This window comes from Meriones unguiculatus, chromosome X, assembly GCF_030254825.1.
Source record: "Meriones unguiculatus strain TT.TT164.6M chromosome X, Bangor_MerUng_6.1, whole genome shotgun sequence".
In the NCBI taxonomy this organism is placed as follows: domain Eukaryota; kingdom Metazoa; phylum Chordata; class Mammalia; order Rodentia; family Muridae; genus Meriones; species Meriones unguiculatus.
Genome location: NC_083369.1, coordinates 67,040,307 through 67,063,829, shown reverse-complemented (window position 1 = coordinate 67,063,829; position 23,523 = coordinate 67,040,307). Strand labels below are relative to the sequence as shown.

General features: G+C 38.2%; 1 protein-coding gene across 7 annotated transcripts in view; it reads right to left on the bottom strand.

Moving 5' to 3' along the window:
* The window catches only part of Pak3 (p21 (RAC1) activated kinase 3), a 320,956-nt gene that overhangs the window by 174,140 nt on the left and 123,293 nt on the right, over positions 1-23,523 (bottom strand). The window contains exon 1 of one of the 7 annotated variants that reach the window (XM_060375419.1): positions 2,485-2,502. The exons of the other annotated variants lie outside the window; for them this stretch is intronic. The gene's annotated coding sequence lies outside the window, so the exon portion shown is untranslated. Of the gene's footprint in view, positions 1-2,484; positions 2,503-23,523 lie in introns of those variants that run through there. 7 annotated transcript variants of the gene reach the window in all.

Sequence of the window (23,523 nt, the reverse complement as noted above, 5' to 3'; positions counted from 1 at the left end):
TCTAATGTGGCATCATATTGTAATGGTTTCCATGGGCAGAAAATTGACCATAAAAGAAAAAAAAAACCTAACTGATAATCACGTCCATTGCAGTGGACTGTCTGGCAGAGATGTTAAAGCATCACATTATTAGGCCTCACTTTCGTAACACAGAAAAGAAGGAAACCACAGCCATATTCAGTCTCCAAAAGTCCAATTAAAGGTTGTCAAGGAAGCAGGACAATTAAACACAATGGTTGCAGGCGAAATGAAACACAGTTCTGGGGCTCCAGTTAAGGGGTAGTAGCAGCCCTATTCATCTGGGAAACAAATTAAAAGCCACCATTCTCAGGGTGTATAAGGCAGCGATGGACGGACTGGCAATAGAAGTTGGAGGATGGAGAAAATACAAACGAAATAAGAGGGCAGCTGAGCTCCAAAGTTCAATGTACAGAGCTCTGTGTTATGAAGCAGTCAGTGACAGTGCATGCCTCCTGCTTCTACTTTGACCAAAATAGATTCTCATTATGTAGGAACATTTTCTTATTTTCAGACCAAAAAAAAAAAAAATAGAAAAAAGGGAGATGATGTACTCATCTAAACTATTAAGCTGGGTATGTATGCATCTTGTTTGTCTGTTTTTTTTTAATTTGGCTAAGAATGTATGAATATATGAGACTATACAAAAATATATACTGATCATCTCTTTGGTTATGGAGGCAATGCGTTTAAAAAGCAGGAAAGTAAAAACATTGCCTTCCAGAAATCCTACCCTCTATAGACTACATCATTGCTATGACCCTTTTATTGTGGGTAATTATTTTTTTATCTAGAAAATTTACTGAAGATTCTACTGCCTCAATTAATATGACCCATGGACTATCACCATAAACAAACAGTGAGGTATCTGAAAGTTAGCCACAGGTTTTAGGTCTAAATGGTCCATATGATGCCTGGCAAACAGGGATGAAAAAGCAAACACTCTCTTTCCAACACAGGTAAAGGCTGTATAAAGGAGGGCATCCAGCAAGGCAGCTGACCTTTTCACACTGACACTCTGCTTCACTTCCCACATTTTCAAATGTCCACTGCTAGGTGGTTACAGAATGCAAAATGCAATGCCACTCACACTGTCTTCAATTCAGTTAATGAGCACACACATATCCCTCCGACACACACACACACACACACACACACACACACACACACAAAATGGACTCTTACCATTTGTACTGCTTGAGAATACAAACACAGAAATCAGCCATGCAGGATTCACATACTATTAGTAATCAGCAATAAAAACGATGCCACTCCCCGCTGACACAGGCCTATCCCAATAGCCATTTATGAATTTAAAACACAAATACCCTAGTGAAGAACTCTTAAGATGAAGAGACATTTTATATTAATATGATAATGAGAGTTATGTATATCAGAACCTTTTAGATGCAGGCAAAGCCACAATCAGCAAAAAGCCATATGGCCATGAATTCATTTATTAAGATATAAAAATATATGGAAAATAAATTAAGTAAGCTATCTACTCCAGGAGTTATAAATAGAGCAATAAAACAAACCCAGGCAAAGTGTACAGCAAAGATTAAAAAAGATAAAAACAGAAAATGGTGAAATAGAAAACAAATAAATTAGAGTTGATGCATGAAACTAAAATTGTTTTTAAAAGTCCAACCTCAAATAAGTACTAATAAGAAGGAGGCAGAAAGTATAGTAAATATCTCAAGGAAGATAAACACTCATAAAAATAGGTAGCAAAGTGATATGAAAAGTAAGAGAAGGCAGAACAAATGGCTGAAAATCCAAGTGTCTTTCTCTAGAACCTTCATGAAGGTGAAAAGGAGCACTATTCAACAAAGTTATTACACATCATGTTCATGCAACAATAATGTTTTTTGGAAACAATAGAATATTATGGGAAATTTTCTCTTTCCCAATCCCATCTTTTAAAAAACTATGTATTTAAATAAAGTAGGGTTTATCCCAGAAATGTAAGGGTAATTTTGACATGAATAAATTTATTAATACAAGTCACTACAATGCCAAATTAAAAGAAACTAATCATATTACCATCACAACAGATACAGAATAAGCATTTGACAAAAGTTAATGCTTATCTATGATTCCTTTAAGAAATCCAGAAAGGATTAGAAGAAAACTTCCTCAACAAATCATTATAAAATTCTGAGAAGATAATTTTGGCAATGACCACAAGCTATTTGAGTCAGATTTGAATATTGATTACTTCATTTCTTGTGTTACCATGAATTAATTTTTAAAATCTCCAACCTACACTTTCTTCATTTGCAAAACTAAGAATAACAATACCTTCCTCATAATACTACTGTGAATCATAAAGTACATAAAGCTGCTTGTGAAAATGGCTTTTAATAGGAAGTAGTCAATAAACAGTAATTGTTGGTATAAGTAATTGTTGACAAAATATTAAAACAAGGGGCCAGACAGGTAGTGGCCACTGTTACCACTTACTGTGCAACTCTGAGATGGCCTTTCAGTGCAATAAGCTAAGAGAAATAAGAGAATATTTGAAAGGAAAAGAGACAAATTAATAATTTTTATAAGCAATAAGTCTATGTAGAATCTAAAGATTCTTATATCTTTAGATATAATGTTATAATATTAAAACCAGTATTAAAGTCCAATACAATGAATTAAACTAACAGCCTAAAAAAACCCAATAGCTTTCAGATATATTGCCAATAACCTGTTAAGATATACAATAGGGGAAAAAAAAGATACACAATAGGAAAAATAATCTCACAAAAATAATTTCACACTAGCAACAGAAATTTTTAAACCCTATGAGATTTAACCACTTTGAACTTCATTTTTTTTTTTCATAATTTAGACAGATGAGTTTAATAGTACCAATACTTTAGTTCGTTGTGAGGACTAAATTATACAGTTCATGTAACCTATTTAGCAGTGCTCTCTCTGATATACTATGTACCCAATAAACAACCACAATTAACTATTATCATCATTGCTTAAAGTTGTCTGATTTTCTGTCTCGCAAAGTCCTAATGAAAGTTATGACTCCTGTGTCATCTTTTGTCTGAAAATTAAAAAAAAAAGTGTTCCTACACAGTGAGGAGCTATTTTGGTCAAAGTAGGAGTGTGTCAGAGATAAAATTCCATGTAGCAAGCAATGTTTTCCCGTTAAGCAATCAAGAAGCTGATGTTTAGAACATAGCTCAAGGTACACATCTAGCAAGTACCTGTAGTTTAGAATACTACAGAATTGTGCTCATTTCCTTCTCGATAAAATCCAGGGAAGATGAGACTAATTCTGGATACATTCCAAAACTGAATAGTCATTCTTAAGATTTAGCTGGTTTATTTCATCATTTCCTAGGTGTCTCAGAGTTGAGGGACCTAGAGCTTTGTTTGATGTTTCAAAAGTTACTACTTTTGTATCCATTCCTCAACTGAGGGGCATACATTTACACAATGGAATACTACTCAGCAATTAAAAACAAGGAAATCATGTAATTTCCAGGCAAATGGTGGGATCTAGAAATGATCATTCTGAGTGAAGTAACCCAGAAGCCGAAAGACACACACGGTATATACTCACTCATAAGTGGATATTAGACATATAATATAAGATAAAAATGCTAGAATATGTACACCAAAAGAAGCCAATCAAGAAGGAGGACTCTGGTTGAGATGTTCAATCTTCATTCAGGATGGACATTGGAAGAGGGAGAGGACGGGGAACAGGACAGGAGCCTAGTACAGAGGGCCTCTGAAAGACTCTTCCCGGCACAGTATCAAAGCAGATGATGAAACTCATAGCCAAACTTTGGGCAGAGTGAGGGAATCTTATGTAAAAGGGAGAGAGAGAGGGACGTAGAGGGGACAGAAGCTCCGCATGGAGAGCAACAGAACCAAGGGGTCTCGACACAAGGGTGTTTTCTGGGACTGGTGCTCCAACCATAGACCATTTATGATGATGGCCTGGAATCCCCACATGGATATGACCCATGGCGGCTCAGTGTCCAAGTGGGTTTCCTGGTGATGGGAAAGGGACTGTCTCTGACATGGACCAATTAGCCCGCTCTTTGATCACCTCCGCCTCGGAGGGGGTGGGGTGGGAATGCAACATTGCTGAGCCACGGAAGAGGACTGTGCAGCCACTCCTGATGAGACCTGATGGACTGGGATGAGATGGAAGGAGGGGAGGCCTGGGGGAGGGGCCTGAGTGGAGATAGAGGGTGGGATTAGGGGGAAGGAGGGAGGGGCTTGCAGGTGGGATGCAATGGGAATAGATTGTAATTAATAAAAATGAAATATGATAATAATAATAAAGGTTACTACTTTTACAAGGAATATTCACTTTTGAGTCTTTACACTTCGCTACAAGAAGAGATGGCAGTGCCAGAAACAAAAGCTACTGCGGGTCTTTTTGAGAAATCATGGCTCTCTTGAGTTGGGTTCAAGTCATATCATGGGTATGATTATGAGTCACTGGAGACAAGTTTATACAGATTATAATAGTGACTCTCCCCTCTCATTCTCTGAAGCTCCTGATAAGTACATTCCATACCTCATTTTAATAAATATTATTTTACAAGCACTTAACATATCTAGACCATGGCTAAATACTTCATACACATCTGTATTAATCAATTATTTTTATTTGGCATACAGAAATTAAGATAGAAAGATTAAATGATGCAGTTCAGCTTATATCATATGTGGAAAAAGGGAGTGATATAATTTAGCCCTGTAGGAGCTGATGTTTCAATTCTATTTCTTCCTAATTATTTTGCAAAAATGTGGGACCAGAGATTCATTTGAAGACCTTAACTGTTAGATATTTGGTTTCCACTACAAGGTTTTAGATACTGGAGTAAGAAAAAAGAATTTTGTTCATCTGAGCAGGGGGTCTAAGACCTCTCCATGCAGGGTCCTTGGTTGGAGAAAGCAGTTTAGTCTCCAAGTGAGTTCCCTAGTAAGGGGAGCTGGGACTGTCTCTGACATGAACTCAGTGGCTTTGATCACCTCCTCCTAGAGGGTGCAGTCTTACCAGGCCATAGAGGAAGACAATGCAGACAGTCCTAATAAGACCTGATAGGCTAGGATCAGATAGAAGGGGAGGGGACTCCCATATCAGTAGAACTGGGAGAAGAGGAGGAGATGAGGGCAGGGGTTATAACCACAATACAAAGTCAATACATGGTAATAAATAATAAATAAATAAAAATTAAAAAAATAATTTTGTTCAAGTATCAAGGTGTGGAACTGCCATGTGTAATAAGCAGAAAAGCACAGAAAGAGAAAATCCAGGCAGCCATAGTCAGAGGCTGACATGATTAGGATGGCACTCTCAAGAGAATGGATTTTTGCTCCCAAGGTAGTAGATGAAATAAGATACTTTTCTGAATAGTGGTAGAGAGTTGGAAGTGAAACAAATCACAGTTACTCTTCTCCTGTTCTCAAATTACTTGTTGAACAAAGAGAAGAAACAAAGTCAATAGAAGGAGTATTCTCTTCCAAGCTTAGATCCTACCATGCCATTCTTTTCTTCTTGTTTTTTCAGGAAGCCCAATCTTACTTCCCCACAAAACAGATTTTGGGCATTATATAAAGAGCTCACTAGAAAACTGTTTCTTCTAGAATATTTCATGGGTATCTGGCTTCATATTTTGATTTCCATCTTTCCACATCTCAACTCAACTGAAGTTTCTACCTCTGTATAATTTTCTGATGAGGATGGAATATGGTCCTCAGATCATAGTTTGATGATTTAACTAACATTTTAGTAAATTTGAAATGTCTTATCTTGATAAACTTATCTAAAAGAAACACAGAACAAGTATACTTCAATGGTAGTTATTTCAAAAACACATTCATTAAAATGAAATAGAAGAAACATGTGATTTTTAACTACTGCTCTAATCAATGGAATAAAAGAGAAAGAAATTAGATTTTAAAACAAAGAAAAACATCAAAACTCATAATTCATGAAATTCTCAACAAGTAATTGTGTATAAGGTTTGTATATCAATGTTAGTAAATTTCTGTACATTATAAATAATCAATTGGAAATTGTAATTGAAAATGTCACTTAAATACCAAGACAAACTCTGAATATGATAATAACCTTTACTAAAAATGATCAAAATTTTATGAAGAAAACTATAATATACTAAATAGCATAAGAAAGAACCTGTTTATGGCTAGAAGGCTCATTATAGTGAGGTTATAAATTCTCACAGAAGCAATCTTATAAGATGAACATAATGAGAGTCCGAATCTCAAAACATATTTCACAAGATTTGGAAAGTGGATTCTAAAATTTTACACAAAAATAAATGTGCACGCATAGCCAAGATCACTTAAAAAATAGATAACATATTTCCTCACAGATGTAAAAGCATATTGTACATATGAGTAATTAAGTATATTTGTATAAGACTAGATTAAAATAAATCAATGGAGTATTACAAAAACTTTGAGTATGTGTGTTTAAAAATTTATTATATAAACAGCATCTCAAATCAATGAAAACCTTGACTACACAATACACTGCATGTAGGAAATTGACAATCCATTTAAATGTGTAAGTGGATGTTACAGGGAAAAGGTGATAATACTGAGCTATAATAACACAAACTAAAGAGTTACAACAAAACTCAATGCTGACAAAGCTGACTAAAAAACTAGAAAATCTGTATAGGCTTATATAAAGAGATTAGATTAATAATCAAAATATTTCCTACAAAGGAGGACAAGGGTACTTCCCTGACCTAGTCTACAGAATAGTTAAAAAATAAGCACTAACCATTCATTAATTATCAAAATGAGGAAAAGGACCCTTTCTATTTCTTCCCATTTTCTTTCTTTCTTTCTTTCTTTCTTTCTTTCTTTCTTTCTTTCTTTCTTCCTTCCTTCCTTCCTTCCTTCCTTCCTTCCTTCCTTCCTTTCTTTCTCTCTCTCTTTCTTTCTTTCTTTCTTTCTTTCTTTCTTTCTTTCTTTCTTTCTTTCTTTCTTTTCTCCTTTCTTTTAAAATATTTATTTTTACTTTTTTCATTATATATCCTGACTGAAGCTCCTTCCTTTAAATCCTCCCAGTCCCACCCTCACTCCTCCTTCCCCCAATCCCTTTCCTTTAGTCCACTGAAAGTGGGGATGGTTCTCCTCCTCTGCTATCTGCCCATAGCTTATGAAGTCTCATCTAGACTGCCTGGATCCTCTTCCTCTGTGGTCAAGCAAGACCGCATGGCCAGGGGCAAGTGATCAAGCAGGCAACTGAGTTCATGACAAAGTCAGCTCCTTCTCCCCTTCCTTGGTGACTAAAATAGGGACTGAGCTCCAATCAGGTACATCTTATCAGGGCTTCTGGGTTCTCTCAGTGCAGTCCTTGGTTGGTACATCAGTCTCTGCAGGACCCCCTCACATGCCTGAATTTGAACAGGTTGTATAACTGAGAATGAACTTGAACTTGTGATCTTGTTGTCTCCTTCTTTCTGGTACTAGGGTTTTGAAGGTACTAATTCTGTAAAGAAAATATTACAGTGATACTGAAAACCAGATAAAGAAATCACTAAAAAGAAACCTGTATACCAGGACCCCTAAGAGATACAAATGTAAAAAAAAAAAATGTCAAGAAAATTTAGAAGCTTATAAAATGGACTATAAACTGTGAACACATGCTATTAATTTTCAGAACACAAGCTTATTTAAACACACAAACATAAATCAACATTTCTTCTACTATTCTACCATCCTTAGTAGAATAAAGGGAAAACACCACATGGTCATTTCAACAGAAACAGGAAAAAGTATCCAATAAGACTCCCACATTCATTTAGGATTAGAATACATTAAAAAAGTAGATATGGCAAGAAACAGCTACACCTCTGGGGGAAAAAAGTTAAAGTAATGATGAATGACAGAATGAATTTCCTTAAGCTCAGAAGCAAACCTGAGTGTCTGATCTTATCACTCATTTCCAGTTTAGTAGTGGAGGTTCTATCCAGGGCAGTGGGGCAGAAGAACAAAAGCTATCCACAGTAAAGGGGAAGTTGTGCTACTTCATCTACATTGAGAGATGACACAGTTTTATACTATGAACACTCCAGGGAATACACTAAAAGTCAGTGGAAAAAACAAGCCATTTCAGAAAGATTGTAAAATCAAAATCAACATAAAAAAGTTCATCTCCCCCTCCTCCCTGAGGGAGGAGCAGTCTTGCTAGGACACAAAGGAAGACAATGCAGCCAGTCCTGAAGATACCTGATGAGCTACGGTCAGATGGAAGGGGAGGAGGACCTCCCCTATCAGTGGACTTGGAAGAGGGTAGGGAGGGTGGGATTAGGATGGAAAGACTGAGGGGGCTACTGCTGGGATACAAGTGAATGACCTGTGATTAAAATAAAATAAAAATATAAAAAAAATAAAAGCAGATTTCACTATATTGGTAATAAACACTCTAATATAAAACTTGAAAGAATTACTATTTAAAATAGAATGAAAAAAATAATAAAATACATTGAATAACTTAAGCCAAAAGAAATGGAAAATAACCACAAAATGTTGTTAAAAGAAATTTTCAAAAAATGAATGTGAAAAAGTCTGTCTTCAATCCACTTGGTCTTTAACTTAATGCAGGGTGATAAATATGGGTCTATTGGCACTTTTCTACATGCAGACATCCAGTTAGACCAGCACCATTTGCTGAAGATGCTGTCTTTTTTTCATTGTTTAGTTTTGGCTTCTTTGTCAAATATTAAGTTTCCATAGGTGTGTGGGTTTATTTCTGGGTCTACAATTTGATTCCATTGATCCACCAGTCTGTTTCTATGCCAGTACCATGCAGTTTTAATTACTGTTGCTCTATACTACAGCTTGAGATCAGGGATGGAGATACTTCCAGAAGATCTGTTATTGTACAGGATTGTTTTTGCAATTCTGGTTTTTCTTTTATTTTTCCATATGAAATTGAGAATTGTATGTTCAATGTCTGTAAAAATTGTGTTGGTATTTTGATGGAAATTGCATTGAATCTGTAGATTGCTTGTGGTAGCATAGCCATTTAATCCTACTGAGCCATGAGCATGGGAAAGCATTCCATCTTCTGATATCTTCTTCAATTTCTTTCTTCAGAGATTTGAACTTTTTTCATATAGGTCTTTAACTTGCTTGGTTAGAGTCACACCAATTTATTTTATGTTATTTGGAGCTATTGTGTAGGGTGTCATTTTCCTGATGTCCCTCGATGGAGGAATGGATCAGAAAGTGTAGTACATTTACACAGTGGAATATTACTCAGCAATTAAAAACAAGGAAAGTGTGAAATTTGCAGGCAAATTGTGGGAACTAGCAAAGATCATCTGGAGTGGGGTAACACAGAAGCAGAAAGACACATCTGGTATATACTCACCTATAAGTGGATATTAACCATTTAATATAGGATAAATATACTGAAATCTATAGTCCTAAAGAAGCTAAGCAACAAAGAGGACTTTAAGGAAGATGCTCAATCCTCATTCCGAAGAGCAAACAGGATAGACATCTGTAGAAGGAGAAGACAAGGAACAGGACAGGGGCCCTCCACAGGGAATCTCTGTAACACTACCTACCAGTGAATCGAAGGAGATACTGAGACTCATAGCAAAACTTTAGGCAGAGTGCTGGAATCCTTATGGAAGAAGAGGAAGATAGAAAGACCTGGAGTGGACAGGAACTCCACAAGGAGAAAAACAAAGCCAAAATACCTGGGCCCAGGGTGTCCTGCAGAGAATGATACTCCAACCAAAGATTATGTGTGGTGAGGATCTAGACCTCCTGTTCAAAGGAAGCCCATAAGCTGCTCAGTTTCCAAGTTTGTTATATAGTAAGAATATGGATTAAATATGGATCTGTTTGAATTCTATAGTAAGAACAGAGACAGGATCTGTCTCTGACATGAACTCAATGGCTTGGTCTTGGATCACCTTCCCCTGGAGGGGGTTCAGCCTTGCCAGGCCACAGAGGAAGATGGTGCAGCCAGGCTTGATGAGACTTGATAATCTAGGGTCAGAGGAAAGGGGAGGAGGTCTTCCCCTATCAGGGTACTAGGGAAAGGGCATAGGGGGAGAAGAGGGACGGTGGGTTCTGTAGAGATGATAGAAAATGAATAAATTATAATAAATGTATAAATGAATAAATAAATAAAATTTAAAAAATTACGAACAAAACATTCATCTTCATTAATTAGATTTTAATTAATAAGATGACACAATACCTTAAATTAATCTATATATTTAATGCATTCCCTCTCAAAATTACAACCAGCTAAAAGAAAACAAATGTGATTTCATAAAACTTTAAAAAAAAAAACCCTTTTCTATGCCAGAGGGCATTATAAAGAAAATTACATCATAACCCACAGAATAGGAGAAAATTATTTGATTATTTGTAAATCATATGTTACAGAGACATTTGGGTAGAAATACATGAGTAACACATATAATTCACTGTAAAATAATAACATAACCTAAAACTATGAAAATACTTGATAACCTATCTTCAAGGGAGATGATATAAAAAAATGCAAAAGCACATGAAAAAGTTCATCATCATAATAACATGGAAAATTATTTTCAGTAATTAAGAATTAAACATACAGGTTGATAAATAAAATGGAATCAAGGCTCAGAAATAAACCTACACACTTATGGACACTTGATTTTTGACAAAGAAACTAAAACCATACAATAGAAAAAAGAAAGCATCTTCAACAAATGGTGTTGCTCTAACTGCATGTCTACATGCAGAAGAATTCAAACAGATCTATATTTAATACCCTGTGCAAAACTAAAGTCTAAGTGGGTCAAAGGCCTCAAGATAAAACTGGACACATTAAATTTCATAGAAGAGAAAATAGGGAAGAGCCTTGAACTCATTGGCTCAGAAGACAACTTCCTGAACAGAACACCAACAGCACAAGCTCCAAGATCAACAATCAACAAATGGAACTTCATGAAACTGAAAAGCTTCTGTAAGGCAAAGGACACTCTCAATAGGGCAAAGCACCAGCTTACATAATGGGAAAGGATCTTCACCAACTCTACACCTGACAGAGAGCTAATATTCAAAATACATAAAGAATCAAGAAATTAGATGCCAACAAACCAAATAACCCAATTAAAAATGGGGTACAGAGCTAAACAGAGTTTACAACAGAGGAATATCGAATGGCAGAGAAACACTTAAAGAAACGCGCAACATCCTTAGTCATCAAGGAAATAAAATAAAAACAACTCTGAGATTCCATCTTACACCCATCAGAATGGCTAAGCTCACATCCTGGACTGCATATGCTGGCCAGGATGTGAAGAAAGGGGAACACTCTTCCATTGCTAGTGGGAGGGCAAACTGTAAAAATCAATCTGGAGGTTTCTCAGAAAATTGGGAATAGTTCTACCTCATGACCCAGCCATACCACCCTTGGGCATATATCCAAAAGATGTTCCATCCTACCAGAAGGACATTTGCTCAACTAAATTTATAGTAGCTTTATTCGTAATAACCAGAAACTGGAAACAAGCCAGATGTCCTCACCCAAAGAAGGGAAAAAGAAACTGGTACATTTACACAATGAAATACTACTCAGCTATTAAAAACAAAGACATCGTGCAATTTTCAGGCAAATGGATGGAACTAGAAAAGATAATTCTGAGTGAGGTAATCCAGACCCAGAAAGACATGCATGGTATGTACTCACTTATAAATAGATATTAGCTACAAAGTATAGGATAACCATGATGCAATCCACACACCCAAAGAAACCGGGAGGGGGGTGGCAAGAGAGGATGCTGAATCACCCTCAGAAGAGTAAACAAAATGAGACACCAGAAGTAGGTGGATGGAGGGAACTGGGTGAGAGGGGAGATAGGGAGGGTGTTGGGGGTAGGGATCAGGTGTGGGAGAACAGGGATGGGAGAGAACTGGAAGAGAGAACGAAACTCATTGTGGGGAGCATCTCTGGGACAGGAGAGGCTTCCAGGAGACTCTTAGTAGCAGGGTTAAGGAGCCTGAAGTTAGCATCTCTTGTAGCCAGGCGGGACTTTCAGTGGACGGAGGGGGAAACCAACCCACCCGTAAAACTTTCAACCCCAAATTTTTCTTGCCTACAAGAAGTGTAGAGATGAAGATGGAGCAGAAATTGAGGGAATGACCAATCAAGACTAGCCCAACTTGAGACCCACCACAAGGGAGAGAGACAATCCTGTCTCAGAGTATCAATATTAATGATACTCTGTTATACTTGCAGACAGGACCCTAGCATAACTGTCTACTGAGAGGCTTCATCCTGCAGCTGATGGAAACAGATGCAGAAACCCACAGCCAAACATTAGACTGAGCTCAGGACATTTTGTGGAAGAGTGGAAGGAAGGATTGAGGGAGCCAGAGAGGTCAAGGCCACAACAAGAACACATACAGAGTAAATAACCTGGACTCATGCGGGCACACAGAAACTGAACCAACAAACAAAGACCTAGGCCCCCTACACATATGTAGCAAGTGTCCAGCTTGGTTATCGTGTGAATCTTTGCCTCAGTTTAGAAGATTGCTTGAATTATTGGACATAGTAGTAAGGATTTTTGTTTTCAAGTTTTACCTAGTGTTCTCTAAGGATTTGAAATGGATCACTTGTTATGACTGACACTGTATCCTACATAGGAATAGATCTGGTCATTTTTCTACTCAGTTTTCAAGTGGGATTTAGGGTAAGGTAGCCTAAGGAGTGACTGCTAATAGATCTACTATTTCTTCTATGGGATGATGAAAATGTGATGGAATATATTTTAATGTTGGTATGTATAGTAGTACCATATACTTGGAATTCTAGTACCAGGGAGACTGATACAGGAGGATCATGAGTTTAAGGCTAGTATGAGGTAAAATGTACTGTAAGAATTTGCCTCAAACAAGCAAAAACAAAACCAAAAGGAACCATTTCACTATATGGTCCAATTTTAAACTATAAATTCTTTTGGTACTTCAATTACACCTTTATAAAAATTTCAATTAAAGTTAACTTAATCCCAGTTGTCAAAATAAAACATTAACATGACACTGTGTGACAACTCAGTAAGTTTTAATGTGAAGTGGATATTAAATGGTGTAACTACTGCTAATTTTATACATGTAATAAGATATCGTATGAAGATACATTGCTTATATTTTAGATTGTCATTACTTTTAGGAAGCATTTGCTAAAGTATTTAAGGTTCAAGAATCATGACATCAGGCTAAGGATATAGAGGAATGTGTGTTTAACGTGATAGGGGCACTGGATTCCACCCCCAGGACCACAAAATTGAGTCATGATAGTTACAGATAGATAGATAGATAGATAGATAGATAGATAGATAGATAGATAGATAGATAGATAGTAGATAGACATAGAGATAGATAGAAAGATAGATAAGTTGATAGATAAAACAAGCATGGAAAACATTAACTTAGATCTAGAGAAAATGGCTTATTGTCCTCTAGCTATTCACAAATTATAGTTTGGGGGCTTGAATAATTTCAAAATTAAATATTAAAACTAATTAGCAAATCCTATACATTTATATATTTTAATGGTCTTTGAATTTAAAAAACCACTTAGAAATGCAAATTTGTAATATTTATTAAGATAATTGAAAGGGACTTTTATTATGATCCAGCATTTCTTATTCTTAGGATATATCTTAGAGAACCTTAATTACATACACTAAGATTTTCATAAACACTGTAAGAACAGAGCAATGAAAACAACCTTTATGCTTATTAAATTAAGGGACTGATTATATGAATTGAAATTATCCATAATGTGTTATACAGTGCAGAAATTCATAAGCATTGTAGGAGAAAATGCAGGCATGAACTGGTAGCCAGCCTACTTGGCACACTGCACTTCTCAATAAAAAGCATTGCACACCATGCTCCTGAGTATGCCAAAAAGCTGGAACACTGAATTCTGAAGTACTGTGAAGTAGCCTGGTAGCTTGCTTGTGGAATAGTCTGCACTGCACGCTCAACAACATTTTTTAATTTTTTTTATTTATTACAGTTTATTCACATTGTATCCCAGCTGTAGCCTCCTCCCACGTCCCCTCCAAATCCCACCATCCCTCCCTCTTTGCTTCATGATCCCTCCCCTGTCCACTGATAAGGGGTATCCTCTTCCCCTTCTATCTGACCCTAACCTATCAGGTCAACTGGCTGCATTATCTTCTTCTGTGGCCAGGTAAGGTTGCTCCCCACTCAGAGGAAGGTGATCAAAAAGTCAGCCACTGAGTTCATGTCACATACAAACCCTGTTCCCCTACTAGGGAGCCCATTTGGAGACTGAGATGCCATGGGCTACATCTGTGCAAGGGTTCTAGATTATCTCCATTAATGGACCTGGGTTGGAGTATCAGTCTCAAAAAAGACCCCTGGCCCCATATTTTTTTGGTTCATATTTTTTTTTCTCTGTGGAGCTTCTGTCCCCTCCAGGACTTTCTATCTCCCCATTCTTTCATAAGAGTCCCTGCTCTGCCAAAAGTTTGGCTATGAGCCTCAGCATCTGCTTTAATGACCTGCTGGGTAAAGTCTTTCAGAGTCCCTCTCTGGTAGGCTCCTGTCTTGTTCCTTGCTTTCACCCTCTTCCCATGTCTATCCCATTTGCTTTTCTGAATGAAGATTGAGCATGTTACTTAATTACCAAAAGCAATTTACAGAGTCAATGCAATTTCCATCAAATTACCAACACAGACCTTGAAAGAAAAATTCTGAACATCATGTGGAATAACAAGAAACTCAGAATTGCTAAAACAATCCTCTACAATAAAAGACCTTCTGGAGGTATCTCCATCCCTGATCTCAAGCTGTAGTATAGAGCAACAGTAATAAAAACTGCATGGTACTGGCATAGAAACCGACTGATGTGATGCTCAGACTTATATGCAAGCAAAAACCTTACACACAAAACACAATGTTGAAACTCACAGCCAACTATCAGATGGAACCCCAGGAGTCCTGTGGAAGAGTGGGATGAAAGGATAGAAGGACATGGAGGGGACAAGAACACTGCAAGAAGACAGACAGAGTCAACTAAACTAAACCCATGGCTGCGTACAGAGAAGGAATCACCAACCCAAAAGCATGTATGGACTGGATCTAGGCCTCCTACTCACATGTAACCAATGGACATTTTTATCTTCCTGTGGCTTCCCTAGTATGTTGAGCCTATGGAATCTGTGGCCAGCTTTGCCCTAGCCAGGCTGTCTTGCCTGTCTTAGTGGATAAAAGGGAGCTCAGTCCTGATGCAACTTGATGTGCTGTGGTGGGTTGGAGGGTAGGTGGAGCTCACCTTTTCTGAAGACAAGAAGGGGGCGAAGGGATTAGGTGAAGAAGGTCTGAAGGAGGAACCAGAGGAGAGGGGGGAGAAGGCTATGAATGATATGTAAAGTAGATACATAACTTAAAAATAAATTAAAAAAAAGAAACCTACTTGCAGATCAAGGGAATTAAACAAAAAACCCAGATATAAACCCACACTTATAGACACCGGATTTCTGACAAAGATGCCAAAACAATACAATGGAAAAAAAGACAGCATCTTCAACAAATGGTGCTGATCTAACTGGATATCTACATGTAGAAAAATTCAAATAGGTCCATGTTTATCACCCTGTACAAAACTAAAGTCCGAGTGGATCAAAGACCTCAACATAAAACTAGTCACACTAAACCGGTTAGAAGAAAAAGTAGGGAAGGGCCTTGACCTCATTGGCATAGGAGACAACTTCCTGAAAAGAAAACCAACAGCACAGGCTCTAAGAGCAACAATCAGTAAGTGGGACCTCACGAAACTGAAAAACTTCTATAAAGCAAAGGACACTCTCATCAGAACAAAACGACAGCCTACAGACTGGGAAAGGATCTTCACCAACCCTATATCTGACAGAGGGCTAATATCCAGAATATACAAAGAACTCAAGAAGTTAACCAGCAACAAATGAAGTCATTCAATTAAAAAATGGGGTACAAAGCTAAACAGAGACTTCTCTGCATCTCTTTTAATGTACTCCTTCCTTAGAAAGACCCTGGTGGTATGAGCCCTTATTATCAAATCTGAGGTAATGTGCTAACCAAGCACAGTCGATAGGCTTCCACTATAAGTCATTGCTCACATGCAATAAAGCTGACACTGTTCCCTGAAACTGTCTTCAGAATGGTTCATGTCTGGGCCCTTTACTGATCCATGGGCATTGCGATCTTATATGGGGATGCTCTGTTAACTATAGTAATGCATGAAGTACATGATAAGGACTTCAAGACAACTTCTATGGAAAAATCAATTTGCAGAATATGTACCACATCAGCCTAAAACCAAGACAGAATTATTAAAATTACACTATAAGGTATAAAACATACTAAATGGATAACTCTGAACACTTGAGGGAGGAGGATTTAGTGTGATTAGATCATATACAGAAACAGAAGCCAATAGATGACACATAACGAAAGGAGAATTTCATTAAAAAAGGGTTTAATAGAAAAAGGACATATGCAACAATGGGCTTTTGTTTATTTATTCAATTAAAGCTTGACAACAAAATTCAAAAAAAAAATTAAATTAGCATTTTTCCTAATATGATACCTACATTGCTAACTAAAGAAAGAGGCCTTTGTTCCTCAACCCACTCTGAGTCCAGGAGTGAAACATGCCTATAACAAACAAAATCTCTTGTTATTGCCCTGGCCGGGTTTAGGTACTACATTAGATGTGTGATTTTCCTCTGCCCTAAAGGAAACTAGGAAACCATAAACGTTGTAGTGAGGATACAACACTAAGTTAGCCAATGCAGAATGGAAATAGGGGTGTGCAGGAATCTGGATAAATAGAGGAAAAAAAGAAGAAGAAGAAAGGGGCTACATAAGGAGTTCCTGGTGGTGGTGGGTGGTTTAAGGAATGGAAGGTAATGGTGGGAGGGAAGGTTGGTGATGAATGTGAGAAGTGGTGCAATATATGCCTGATCATTTTCCAGGATGTCTCATGAAATAGATGGTGCTTCTGGGGTCCTAAGTCATCTTATAAGCTTCCTCAAGACTCTTTGTTCTACTTAGAATTTGCACTGTCTTGATTCCAGTCCACTGGGTTAGCTATGTTTGTTTCAGGCTGTGAGAAGTGGCTTTATGTAATTGTCTAGTCAGCTTTGATGGTTGACGTGAACTCTGGTCTAGTCAGTGATTAACTCATGCCACATGAAGCAGGTGTAGCACTTCTTCAGTCTATTTATTACATTATGTACTTTCATGGGTCTGTCAAGTCTAGAGATTTGTTGCTGTTGTTAAGTGAGACTGATTTTATGCTAATTCTAATTTATCCTATTCTAGTTCTAATTCTGATTAGTTGCTTGAATTTTTAGATGTAGTATTAGAGATTTTTCTCCTAAGTCTTGCTTAATGTTCCATCAAGAATTGAAGTGGAATGCACTTTAGAGACTGACACTACATTCCAGGTGGAAATGGATCTAGTCATAGCTCCTTCCAGCTTAGAAAAACTGGTATTGACTTTATGAACTTAATGGCCTTATCAGTTATGTATGCATGTCAAGACAATATGTACTGACCAGATCATACGATGTCAAGGTTATTAGGCACTGTTACTAAATGAAGAGAAGGTGCAGTGGCTAATTTTATGTGTCTAGTTTACTGGACTGAGAATCATCTTTGAGGCATATCTCTGGATGCTTTTTGGGAGTTTATTTGAAAAGGGAAGACTCACTTCAGAGGTAGCAACATACCACAAGGAGTTGTCATGGGTAAATATACAGAAAACAGAAGGAAAGCAAGAGGAATATCAGTGTTCGTCACTCACACTCTGTTTCTTGACTTTGGACATAATGCAACCAAAATCTCATGTTATCATCACCATGCCTTTGACTACAATAGACTGTAGCCAACTCAATCTTGGATGCAGCTCCTATTGTGAGACCTTTCCAGTTTCTAAACAGTCAAGTTTAGCACCTTTTTTTCCCTGAAAATTTGACAGACCTATGAAATCACCCAAGACCATACTCTTTCTTCCTGTGGTATGAGGAATCCCTAACCAGTGTCTACATTAGTCATATCTGACTAAGCTGTTACACATAGTGACCTCTCACAGTCTGCAGCCAATAAAAACATCTCTTTCTTCTCTTAAGTTGCTTCTGTCACCTGTTTTGCCTCAGCAGTGAAGAAAGCAGTTAATATAGAAGGTACAATTAGAACCTGCCATGTGGTATGCAGAGATGAGTAAACATCTAAGTATTGCTTAGACATTGATTGTGATGCCTCTCTTTTACAAAGTTGCCTCAAGACAAAGTGTACATAGGTACAGAGTGTGGCAATGAACCAGTGATTATTTCACAATGTGCTGAAGTCCTTCCTGGTTTGAAAGACATTTACCTAGTGGCATGCACATTTAGGCAATAGTTCCTGGAGACCTGTATAATGTTTGGTATAGTATTTACAGAAAAGGAAGGTATCTAAAATATTTAGTAAGTGATTTTGCTTGGGCATAGACCCATCAGTGCAAACATTTGGATAAGATGCTTGAGCAAGAATTATGCCTTCAGTTCTTCGACTATAAAATGGTCCAGTGATCTGAGATTGGAGGAAGACTCTAGGGTTGCAGAGTAGTGTCAGATATTGGGAAGAGGATAGTCTTTTAGTTTTCATTCTCTTGCTATGACAAAAACAACCAAGGGAAGAAAGGGTTTCCTTGGTGTATAGGTTATATTCCCTTAAGGGGGAAAGCCAAGGCAGGAACCTAGAGTAAGGAACTAAAGCAGAGGCCATAGAGAAATGCTGTTTACTGGCTTGCTTTTATAACATCCAGGAACACCTGCCCAGGGGTAGTAACACTGTCCTCAGTGACCTGGTCCTTCCCACATCAATCTTGAATCAAGAAAATATCCTAGAATTGCCTACAGGCCAGTCTGATAAGGCATTTTCTCTATTGAGATTCATTTCCCATAACTCTAGTTTATGCCAAGTTGATAATAAACTTCCCAGAACAGGTGGTATAGGGGTCAGGTCATGACACTGGCTCTTCATTAACAGGAAGAGAACTACTGAGGGTTTTAACATTTGACATAGTCACACTAGTAACTATATGAATATTCTTCTTTGTTGAAAGATTAGAATATTAAAAAAAAGTTGGATAAGGGTGTGGGACACTTTGAATAGTAGCAGATGGCTGTCTTAGACTATGTGGAGAAACAAAGAGGGCAGGACCAAAATACGACCTTAGAAGCTCTAATCACTACAAAGATTTGTTTTTTATCTTCACTGTCCTCTTTGTAATTCTAAATCATACAATAGATATTTAAGACACAAACAATAGAGCTCTGATTTTTTTGTTATGATTGTTTCAGCTTTTAAAAATAACAAAATCGAAGAAAGACAATTGTTTGGTTGGTGCCTTTGAAGTGCTATGGTCTAAGCACATGTTTATTTGGCTTTCCAGATAATGCAGCATTAAGGACTCTATGAATGTGGGTCCACCGAGCATTTGGTGAAAGATATGAGATCTTGGTATAAGACAGGGTTTCCTTTCTATAAACAAAATGGTTGTATAAGCCCTGGTGTGGGTGAAAGATACTCTTGTCAGCTCACAGTGTCCAGTGATGGGAAAGGTTCTGGTTTGTTTGTCCTATGCAAACTAGTGGAAGCTGCCACAGACTGACCTTATGATATGCAATCATATTGCAATTAAAAATGTAATATAGGATAAACATACTAAAATCTGCAACCCGAAGAAGCTAAGCAAGAAGGAAGAACCTGGGTAAGATGATCAATCCTCATTCAGAAAGGCAAACGGGACAGACATCTAAAGATAGAGAAAACAGGAAACAAGACAGGAGCATACCAGAGAGGGCCTCTGAAAGACTACCCAAGCAGTGTATTAAAGCAGATGTTAAGGCTCATAGCCAAACTTTGGGCAGAATGCAGGGAATCTAATGAAAGAAGGGAGAGATAGAAAGACCCGGAGGGGACAGGAGCTCCACTAGGAGAGCAACAGGAGCAAAAAATCTGGGCACAGGGGTCTTTTCTGAGACTGATACTTCAAACAAGGACTATGCATGGACATAACCTAGAACCCCTGCACAGATGTAGCCCATGAAAGCTTAGTATCCAAATGGGTTTCTTAGAAAGGGGAACAGGGACTAACTCTGACATGAACTGAGTGGCTGGCTCTTTGATCACCTCCCCCTGAGGGGTTGCAGCCTTACCAGGCCACAGAGAAAGACAATACAGCCAGTCCTGATGAAACCTGATAGGCTAGGATCAGATATAAAGGGAGAAGGACCTCCCTTATCATCGGACTGGGTGAAGGGCACTGGAGGAGAAGAGAGAGAGGAAGGGTGGGATTGGGAGGGGATGAAGGGGGGAGCTATAGCTGGGATACAAAGTGGACAAATTGTAATAAATACAAAATTTTAAAAATGAAAAAAATGCGGTAGGATCAACTTTCTCACCTTGGGAATAGTTCAGTGATTGTTATAATCTTGGAGAGTGTAGTTTCACAGAAGAAAGACAAGACATGGAGGCTAGTCAGGGCCTCCTGACAGGGATGCACAACTCCAAGAGCTACTCTTTTGTAGAAGAGACTTGTGGTGCAATCTCAAAGGCAACACTTCTTAATCCACACATAGCCAGGCTATGGATTCTTTTGGGAGCAAGGGACAACCTGTTGTTTTCTGGAGCATGGTCAAGTGTTAGGAGAGATACTTTAGGGTAACTCTGCACTTGTGTGGACCTTACCTTCAATATATTCTGTCTGTGCTTTCCCTTTTTAATGGATAATGACCAAGGGATTGTGTCAAGGAGAAAAGAAAGGGCTCTTAGATAGATGGGGTTTAGATGTGTCCAAAATGAGTTGAGAGCTACTCCACTGGATGTAGCTTGATCTAAGGGCTCATTATTAGGAAGATCCTTCTGATGTTATGTGATACCTACAAAGTGTCAATGGAATAGATCTTTGAGGAAATTTTGCCATTATAACATATAGAGAATGAGTATGTAGAAGCATTGCCTAGGATTGGTTACTGACTGCCTATACCTTTCCATCATCCATATCTTTCCATCCAGTGACTGTAAAGTTGAAGACATAGAGAGATCTCAATAATACTGAATCTGCCCTGGAATCACAAACTTACATAGCCTTCAGTTTTCTCTTTTGCACTGGCAGACACTGGTAGCCACTGAGCTTTGGAAAACTTTGCTTTTAGAACTTGTTGAAGACCCAGCTCTGTCAGTCACTCATGAATTAATGCTAGAAATTTAATTCACTGCAGCTCTTGAGCACAGCACAGTCCATCAAGTATACCTGGAGATAACACATGCCTATATTTTAATCTCAAAGTTCCTTCATAGAAGAAAATACATTAGTCCTGGTATCAGACACTCATCTCACTAATTACAAAGGGGTTATGTATTATAACACATCAGATAGCTCAGAATAATGCATGAGTATATAATATAATTGTGTATGATACTTGTGTTAAACCCTTATCAGCACCACAAAAACCATCTGTGTCTGTTTATAGCATACACACAGTATATACTCACTCATACAGACATATAATACAGGATAAACCTACTAAAATCTGTACATCTAAAGAAACTAATCAAGAGGGAGGACTCTGACTAAAAGCTCAATTCCCATCCCAAAAAGCAAGGAGGATGGACATCAGAAGAAGAAGAAAACAGGAAACAAGTTAGGAACCTGCCACAGAGGGCCTCTGAAAGGCTCTGCCCTGCAGACTATCAAAGCAGACTCTGAGACTTTATGGCCAACTGTTGGGCAGAGTGCATGGAATCTTATGTAAGAAGTGGGAAATAGTAAGATCTGGAGAGGACAGGAACTCCACAAGGAGAGCAACAGAACCAGAAAATTTGAACACAGGGGTCTTTCCAGAGACTCATACTCCAACCATGTACCATGCATGGAGATAACCTAGAACCCCTGCACAGATGTAGTCCACAGCAGCTCAGTCTCCAAGTGGGTTACATGGTAATGGGAAGAGGGACTGCCTCTGACATGAACTGATTGGCCTGCTCTTTGATCACCTCCCCCTGAGGGGGGAGCAGCCTTACCAGGCCACAGAAGATGACAATGCAGCCAATCCTGATGAGATCTAATTGACTAGGATCAGAAGGAAGGAGAGGGGGACCTCCCCTATCAGCGGACTTAGGGAGGGGCATGTGTGAAGAAGGGGAGGGAAGGTGGGATTAGGAGGGGAGGAGGGAGGAGTTTATGGGGGGATACAAAGTGAATAAAGTCTAATTAATAAAAGTTAAAAATATATAATGCAGTTTATTATTGTTTGCTCTTTTCTGATGTAGATAATTCATGACTTTATCATTAAATGCCTTCTTAATTGAATGAAGCCAAACTTTTGTAAAAACATTTTAACATTCAATTTGTTGAACATTTCACACGTATACACCCCCTTACATGCCTTTTATTGCCCTTTTCTACCTTTCCCTCATCTCCCTCCCTCTTCTGTCCACCACCTTTTCCCAATAATCTCTTTCCTACCTTCATGTCTATTTGTTTGGGTTTTGTCACTCTGGGTTGACCAGAGCCATCTGTGTAGAAGCCAAAACTTTCCATGTCATTGTCTGATTGGCTTAAGATTTCCTTAAACTACGACTTACAGAAAAGTGCCAAAAGAAGGAGGGTACTTATGACAGTACATTGGTGAATAAACTTAAATAAGGTTAGAAAAAAAGTCACATCTCGCCATTAGGGAAATGCAAATCAAAACAACCCTGAGATTTCACCTTACACCCATGAGAATGGCCAAGATCAAAAACTCAAGTGACAACACATGCTTGAGAGGTTGTGGAGAAAGGGGAACCCTTCTCCACTGCTGGTGGGAATATAAACTTGTACAACCACTCTGGAAATCAATCTGGCGCTTTCTCAGACAACTAGGAATAGCGCTTCCTCAAGATCCAGCCATACCACTCCTGGGCATATATCCAAAAGAGGCTCAAGTACACAAAAAGGACATTTGTTCAACTATGTTTGTAGCAGCTTTATTTGTAATAGCCAGAAGCTGGAAACAACCCAGATGCCCCTCAACTGAAGAATGGATGCAGAAATTGTGGTATATCTACACAATGGAATATTACTCGGCAATGAAAAATAAGGAAATCATGAAATTTGCAGGTAAATGCTGGGACCTGGAAAGGATCATCCTGAGTGAGTTGTCCCAGAAGCAAAAAGACACACATGGTATATACTCACTCATATAGACATACAACATAGGACAAACCCACTAAAACCTGTGCATCTAAAGAAACTAAGCAAGAGAGAGGACCCTAACTAAAATGTCCAATCCCCATCCGGAAAGGCAAAGAGGATGGACATCAGAAGAAGAAGAAAACAGGAAACAACCTAGGAACCTACCACAGAGGGCCTCTGAAAGCCTCTGCCCTTCAGACTATCAAAGCAGATGCAGAGCCGGATGGGCAACT